We start from the raw sequence: 5,542 nt of genomic DNA, 5'->3' as shown, positions 1-5,542 counted from the left end.
GGAGGGATTCTTCCGCCGGACCCCGCCGGCGCCGGGACTACTTCCGAGGGCGCCGCGGCGGCGCTGGGCGGGCGGGCGGCGGCGGCGCTGCTCCGGCTTCTTTTCCCCGGAGCCTGGCTGCTCACTCCTCGGGGGAAGCGTCAAGCCGGCCGTTTCCTCGGAGAAATCTGGCGGCCCGCGGGGAACTACTTTTTCTCCGCGGAAGGCTTCGAGGGCGTCAGTTACGTATGTGCGCGAGGTGAAGGGGCGTGCGTGCGGAGCGTGTCACATGATCGCTGGGCGTCACGTGCCGGAGCGGAAGAGGGGCTGGGGCCTGGGCGGGGGGGGGAGCCTCCGACCACGTGGCATAGCCCTCAACCTTCCAGATTTGATGATAAGGGACCAGCAGCCTCGGAAACGAGGGATTTTAGTCAACCGGCTGAAATGCGAAGGGAAAAGGGAGCAGCGCCGCTTTTTAGCCCTTCATTTCCAGAGGTTGCTGCTCAAGACACCAGCCGATGAAACACTGCAATTAAAGAACCACCAGCAGCAACCACTTTGGGCGCAAAACGAAGTCCAAGCTACGAAGATGCTGCTGCTTTTCTCCTCTCTTTTCTCTCGTGCTCCATCTGCAGCTCTCAGTTCCATCAGGCGGGGCGGGAGGAGGGGGGGGGAATAGCGCCCAAAGTAAATCCGCAGATCAGACCATCTATGCTAGTCTGCCACGACAAATCTGTGGGAGAAGCGCTTGCGGTCCTTCCCTTGTAGCCCTTGGAACACCTGCCCGCGCTTCCGCCTCCTCCTCTTCCTCCTCTCTCTGAACTGCTTTTTCTATGGTTGCCCTCGCTCTCCTCTCAAGGCTCCTCAGCAATTCATAGGCCATGCCAGGCTGCCCATCTCATCTGGGTCCTTTGGCGGGAGCGGTGGCAACAGGCAGAGGGGAGGCCCCAGGTAGAGACGCTCAGTTCAGCGGCCACAAGGAGGATGGCGGCGGAAGGGTCCGAGGTTCCCGCCCGTCCCAGCGGGGAGGGCTCCCGGGGGCCGAGGCTGGTGGGAGGGGGCCGGGCAGCCAATCAACACAGTTGGAGCCTCCCTCCTCCCTGGCTGGCAGGGAAGGAGGAAGAGGAGCTGCTTCCTTTGAAACCCAGGAAATTTAAGGGACATCATCAATCTGGGACAGCAGTGGGACACAGCACTGGGATAAGGGAGTTTCCCGCCAAATACGGGACAGTTGACAGCTGTGGGCATTGGGTCTGGGGCAACGGGGAGCAGCAGGGGCTTCTTTGGCTCTGCCCTGAGGCATCCATGCCGCTGTCACCCCTCCCCCCAAAGCCTCAGGTATGTAAGGATCCCCGGAAAACAGTCTCAAGAACCCCGGCAAAGCAGCGGCATTTCTAGAGATTTAGAAATCTCCACTACTGCTGACATACCGTATTTTCCTGTGTGTAACACACCCTCGTGTATAACACACCCCCTATTTGGGGGGGACTCAGAATTAAGAAAAAAAGGGGAGATTGCCCAGAGTAGTGAGTAGTTGAGCTTTTTTTTTAGGGGGGATTGCCAAAAACCGATCATCCGCCTGACCTACGCTGCCACTAGTGCATGTAGGAAAAACCACGATCATCGGTCCCCTTGCTGCCAGTCGCCTGTCCAGTTGCCACAGCGACAGCATATCAACACCAGCCCTTGCAGCAGCCACCAATAACACACTGACAATATCTGGCTCGCAGCACCAACCAATCCCACATTCCCCCCCCCCCCATGCACTACCCATGTATAAGATGACCCCCAATTTTTAACCTAATTTCTTAATTAAAAAAAGCCCCATCTTACACACAGAGAAGTACAATAATTTGGGGTTGAAGGCAGCAAAAACAGTGACACCTTGCAGGACTTCCTGGCTGTGCTCCTGCTCCCTCCCTCCCTCCCTCCCTCACCCTCAAGCTGCGGACCCTTTTTTCAAAACAGTGGAAAGGCCAGAATCTCACCAGATCTGTTAGGTCTAGAGCAGGGACGTCCAACTCCCAATAGACTGCGATCTACTCACAGTATAAAAAAACTGGCAGTGATCTGCCCATTGTCATTGGATGGACCAAAGTTGTTGGGGGGGGGGAGATCCCTGAGGGGCCAAAGATCTACCAGGAACACCCCATGATCTACCTGTTGGACATGCCTGGTCTAGAGTGTTCAGTTTGGGTCTTTGCTGCCCCCACCCCCATTTCTGCCAGGGTCTCTGTTTTAGACCCGCCTCTTCCGTGTCTCGTGAGAGCTCCAGAGGCTTGTTATGTGCTAGAAATTTTGTGTGTCTTCAGTAGTTTGGACACCTAAGGGTTACGTAATGCACTTCTGACAGGGAAATATTGCACGATGCCCCCTTGGGTGCTTTCTGAGAGAAGTGAGAAGAGGGTCCCTCCACAAAACGCCTGCAGAAGAGTCAGGAGCTTATCAGAGCTTGCAGGGCAGCAGCTGAAGAAGGAGTAAAAAAGGTTTTCTTGTGTGTGTGTTTCTTGTGGCTGATTAGCTGCTCTCCCTGTGCAAAGGTCAGAGGGGGCAGGGTTTCTGTTGAGGCAGGTGATTAGCAGGTGATTAGCTGTGGGGGAGACCTAGTGTTTTTTGGGGGGGAGTTATTTGTCCTGTCTGCACGCTTCTTATGATGGAGGACCGCTGTAGCCACCCACAACGACATGTTCTCAAGATGGAGAGTGAGGGAACAGCTGCAGTCGCCTGCGGTTCCTGCACAATGTTAGCCATCTTGCCAAAGGTTGCAGGCAGCTTTACCTGCAGCAATTGCATGCTGATTGCCCTCTTAAAAGACAAAGTCCAGCAACTGGAGGAACGTGTAGCTACGCTCCAAAGAATTAGAGAGGTGGAGCTCTTCTTGGAAGCAACAGAGCGCACCGTCTCCACCAAGGAGGAGACAGGGGACTCCCCTGAGAAGGAGGCTAGTTCACCAACACAGGAGCCAGATATATGGAGAAACGTGACTCAAAGAAGTAGGAAGCCTAGGGTTCGCTCTGATTGTTTAGAAATACACAATCGCTTTGAGGTCCTCTCCCCTAGCATGGAAGACGAAGAGCAGACTCCATTTGAGGATCTCTCCCTCATTACAGTCGATCAGATATATGAAGACGAGCAGCAAAGTCAGTCCTCAGGGAATGTGCAGGCGACCTTGGAACGGACAGCTCACGGAAGAACCCCGACCAAACCTAAGAGGAGGCGTGTAGTGGTGATAGGGGATTCCCTACTGAGGGGAACAGAAGCAGTGATCTGTGGGCCTGACAAGATGTCTCGGGAAGTGTGCTGTCTCCCCGGGGCTAAGATCCAAGATGTAACTGAACGACTGCAAGGAATCATAAAACCCACTGACAAATACCCCTTCCTCTTGGTTCATGTGGGAACCAATGACACTGCAAGCAATAGCCTCCAGAAGATCAAAAGAGACTATGAGGCTCTGGGCAGGAAATTGAAGCAATTAAATGCACAAATTGTCATCTCATCTGTCCTCCCAGTTGAATGACATGGCCCAGGGAGAGAGAGAAAAATAGTGGAAGTGAACAGCTGGCTTCGCAAATGGTGTAAACAGGAACGGTTTGGATTCTTAGATCACGGACTGCAGTTTCTTGAAGATGGACTTCTGGCAAGCGATGGGCTGCACCTCACAACGGTTGGGAGGAATGTTTTTGCCAAAAATCTCAGAAACCTCATCAGGAGGGCTTTAAACTGACTAATGTGGGGGAGGGAGACAGTGCTCCTGAAGGTAGGAGTCTATCAATTGATAAAGATGATCATCCAAATGTCATAGACCAAATGGAGCAAACAGCACGCAGACCTAGTGGTGGGAGGAAAAAATCCTTAAATAAGAGACACGGGGAAATGATTAATGGACTTCAATGTCTATACACTAATGCACAAAGCATGGGAAATAAACAAGATGAGCTTGAGCTCTTGGTACAGCAAACTAAATATGACATAATAGGCATCACTGAAACCTGGTGGGATAAGTCCCATGACTGGAATGTAATAATGGAGGGATACAATCTATTTCAGAGAAACAGACCAGACAAGAAAGGAGGAGGAGTGGCGTTATATGTCAGGGATGTGTATACCTGTGAAGAGATCCAAGATTTAGAACCTCGAGGCCAAAGTGAGAGCATTTGGGTCAAAATTAAGGGAGAGAAGAATAACAGGGACCTCATTGTGGGAGTTTACTATAGATCCCCAAGCCAAACGGAGGACATAGATGATGCCTTCCTGGAACAGATGGCCAAGCATGCAAAAGGAAGGGAGATAGTAGTAATGGGGGACTTCAATTACCCGGATATTTGCTGGATGTCAAACTCAGCCAAGAGCATAAGGTCAAACAGATTCCTCACTGGCCTTGCAGACAACTTCGTTGTCCAGAAAGTGGGAGAAGCAACAAGAGGAACAGCCATTTTAGATCTGGTCCTAACCAATGTTGATGACCTGGTTAGTGGGGTAGAAGTGGAAGGATAATTAGGCGCGAGTGATCATGCTCTTCTGAAGTTTACTATACAGCGGAAAGGAGCAGCCAAGCATACTAGGACTCAATTTCTTGACTTTAAGAAAGCCGACTTCATAAAACTTAGGGAAGTGCTGGGTGAGATCCCATGGACAGTAATACTAAAGGGAAAGGGAGTTCATGATGGTTGGGAGTTCGTTAAGAGGGAGATAGTAAAAGCACAACTTCAGGCAATACCAATGAAAGGGAAACATGGAAGGTGCCTAAAGAAGCCAGGGTGGCTATCTAAAGAACTTTTAACTGAGTTAAGATTAAAAAAGGATGTGTACAAAAAATGGAAAAGGGGGGAAACCACCAAAGAGGAATTCAAACAAATAGCCAGCACGTGTAGACACAAAGTCAGAAAAGCTAAAGCACAGAATGAACTCAGGCTTGCTAGAGAGGTTAAAAGCAACAAAAACGGCTTTTATGGGTATGTTCGTAGCAAAAGGAAGAACAAAGAAACAGTGGGGTCACTCAGAGGAGAAGATGGTGAAATGCAAACAGGGGGCACAGAAAGGGCTGAACTCCTCAATGCCTTCTTTGCCTCAGTCTTCTCCGATAAAGAAAACAATGCCCAACCTGAAGAATTTGGAGCAAATGATTCAGCAGAGGAAACACAGCCCAGAATAACTAAGGAAATAGTACAAGAATACTTGGCTAGTTTAGATGTATTCAAGTCTCCAGGGCCAGATGAACTGCATCCAAGAGTATTAAAAGAACTGGCAGATGTGATCTCAGAACCACTGGCAGTCATCTTTGAGAATTCCTGGAGAACAGGCGAAGTCCCGGCAGACTGGAGGAGGGCAAATGTTGTCCCTATTTTCAAAAAGGGGAAAAGAGAGGACCCAAATAATTACCGCCCAGTCAGTCTGACATCAATACCAGGGAAGATTCTGGAGCAGATCATTAAGCAAACAGTCTGTGAGCACCTAGAAAGGAATACTGTGATCACCAATAGTCAGCATGGATTTCTGAAAAATAAGTCATGTCAGACTAAGCTGATCTCGTTTTTTGACAGAATTACAAGCCTGGTAGATGAAG

The sequence above is a fragment of the Podarcis cretensis genome (genome assembly GCF_951804945.1).
Source record: "Podarcis cretensis genome assembly, chromosome: 6".
NCBI classification, from domain to species: Eukaryota; Metazoa; Chordata; class Lepidosauria; order Squamata; family Lacertidae; genus Podarcis; species Podarcis cretensis.
Note: the sequence above shows the minus strand (reverse complement) of the source record.